This window comes from Bos taurus, chromosome 1, assembly GCF_002263795.3.
Source record: "Bos taurus isolate L1 Dominette 01449 registration number 42190680 breed Hereford chromosome 1, ARS-UCD2.0, whole genome shotgun sequence".
Classification (NCBI taxonomy): Eukaryota; Metazoa; Chordata; class Mammalia; order Artiodactyla; family Bovidae; genus Bos; species Bos taurus.
The window spans coordinates 120,482,986-120,485,734 of record NC_037328.1 but is presented as its reverse complement, the minus strand read 5'-3'; the positions used below and the strand labels follow the sequence as shown (position 1 = coordinate 120,485,734).

The 2,749-nt window shown below is 35.9% G+C and overlaps 1 non-coding gene across 1 annotated transcript; it reads right to left on the bottom strand.

The window, feature by feature from the left end:
• Positions 1-2,259: 2,259 nt before the first annotated feature.
• TRNAH-GUG (transfer RNA histidin (anticodon GUG)) lies at positions 2,260-2,330 on the bottom strand. Its single transcript has one exon. It is a non-coding gene; the product is annotated as a tRNA-His (tRNA).
• Between the last annotated feature and the right edge of the window lie 419 nt (positions 2,331-2,749).

Sequence of the window (2,749 nt, the reverse complement as noted above, 5' to 3'; positions counted from 1 at the left end):
ATTAGATCCCTTTCCAGATCTGGTTCAAGCAGTGGTTCCCAAATGTGTCTACTCTTTGAAATCACTTGGAGAACTTCACAGATAACTGCTGCAGTGCAGCACCCTAGAGACTGTGATTTAATTGGTCTGGGGTATGGTCTGGACTTTAGAAAACAAGAATCAGGCTCTTCTAATGTGCAGAGTTTGAGAATCAGTGGGTTAAAAGCTAAACACCTTGTTCTAAAAGCTAAATGCCTTGTTTTATTTCTAGTTCCAAAGGCTAAATTCCTAGGCCCAAAGCAGACACAAAGTGTATGATCTTTATAAAGATTTATTATATAGATTTATGATATATATATATGCACACACACATACATATATATACACACACACATATATAACAAGTAGGATTTAACTGTTTCCCAACATCCCTAAACAAAATTAAGCTTAAAAAATAGATGATTCACAGCCCAAGTTAAAGTATTTTCCATCCTGGCAGTGCTGGCCTAAGAATCTCATGAGAGCATTAAAAACCTAATACTTAGGCCTCACCTCAGACCAGTTAAATCCAATTAAATCAGAACCTTTGGGTGTGAGGTATCAGAATTGTTTAAATTACATCAGAACGTTACAGAGTAATCAAAAGGTCAGTATTGTTGAAATACCCTCAGAAAGTTCCAAAGGTCCTGAGAACCACAGGTTAGAGTATAGCCTTACTTTAGATGAAAAGGAGATTTGCTCTTTCCAACTTTCTCATATGTCATAGAAGAGCTGGGCCTGCCTTGTGTGACCAGGAACAAAATGACAATGTCACCAGTACAGTGATGATACCCACATCAATATAGGACCTTATTTCATAAAAGAGTCTGTCTGGTATACTTTTGGCTTTTATTACAAGTTGGCTGGATCCCCCTGCTCAAATTGGCAAAACTAATACAATATTGTAAAGTTTAAAAATAAAATAAAATTTAAAAAAAAAAAAAGAATATTATTATTCATTATTATTACTAGCAGTAAAGCATTTGAGATACTAAACTACTGCAATAAAACTAAGTTACAATAGCTTATGTTGGTGAAGTGATTTTCAACCAATGGTGATTATGTCACCCAGAGGATATTTGACAATGTCTGGACATATTTTGTTTGTCACAACGTTGGGGCAAGGGAGGTTTCCACTGACACATCGTAGGTAAAGGCCAGGGAAGCTTCTAAACATCCTAAAATGCACAGGATGACTGCCCGCTCCAATAAAGAATCATCCAGACTAAACTGTCAGTAATGCTGAGGTTGAGAAATCTTGCTTTTGTGGAAAGTCTACAGGCTACTACTCTTTCAAGGGAAATTGTAGATCAGGGAGAGAAAGTCTATTACAAAGAATAATTTGTTTGGGGAGATTACAGAAAATGTCCAGAACTTCTTAATAGAACCAAATATCCTGAAGATCATACCTTGCTCCTTAGAAAAGAAACTCAACCACACAGTGGTTTCGAATTATCACAGCATCTATTGAAAGCTTGCTCCTGTATTTCTCAAAGTAAATTCAAATGTACAATATCTAATATATTTTAACAATAGAACTTCATCTCTATTTAAATATATTTAGACCAACCAGCAAATCATCTAGAGGATTTTATTTCCATGTTTTCATTCCCTAAGCCCTGAGGGCCCTTCTCTATCTTCTATCCAGGGTAATCCAGGTACATTTTTAAAATGACAGCTGATGAGTCAAATCGTCTGGAAAGCCTTGGGTCACAAGACTGACATAAATCCTTAAGAAGATGTATTTCTTGAAGGTAGAGCATTTGCTCTGAGGTACCAAGGTCTGGCAAATCCCTGGCATTTTGTAGGTATTCAATGTTTTGTTAAACAAACAAATGAATTGTGATATATTTTCATAAATAAATAAATATATTTATTTATTTTGTTATATAAACAAGTGAATGATGATCATTACTTGCTTTAATGCACACCCAGGAAAACAACTCTTTTGCATGAACTCTTATGTGGGTAACTTCTATCATATCAAAAACAGTATTGAGGTTCATTCGACCACAAAAGCCCATGTTTATACTTAGACTCATTAATCAATGTTGCATCCTGCTTCTCCTAGTCACTTCAACCTTTATTTTAAGAGTTCAAGGTCATTTGTGCAAGATAAGTTGCTTCAGTCATGACAAACTCATTGCAACCCTATAGACTGTAGCTTGCCAGCTCCTCTGTCCATGGGGTTCTCCAGGCAAGAATACTGGAATGGGTTTCCATGCCCTCCTCCACGGGATCTTCCCAACCCAGGGATTGAACCTGGGTCTTCTGCATCACAGGCAGATTCTTTACTGCTGAGCCACCTGGGAAGCCCTGTTCAAGGTCACTGAGCACAAATAATAAACTGTTTCTCTTCCCCAGATAAAATAGTCTAAAAATCTAACCAAAACAAATGAGCAAGAAGTCATGGAGCTTAATGTTTTTTCAGACTTATTATTTTAAAAAATCTTCATGAAAATACATTTTTTTTAAAAGAGCTTGAATCTCTGAGCTTCTGAAAATATGTTTTCCTGCTCCTTCTAGCTATATCTGCCAAAGTCTTAGTTCTACATGCTTGTAAGATACTTTAAATCATTTGTGCCTATTCATTTTGATTACAGTAACTGGAGGAAAAACAAAGTGAACCATTCCAGAAAGGGCTACAGAAAGTATGTTATTAACATTTTTCTACCATCAAATTTAGTCATCAACTTAATTGCTGAGATTTAATTGTTCTCATGAGGCTTTC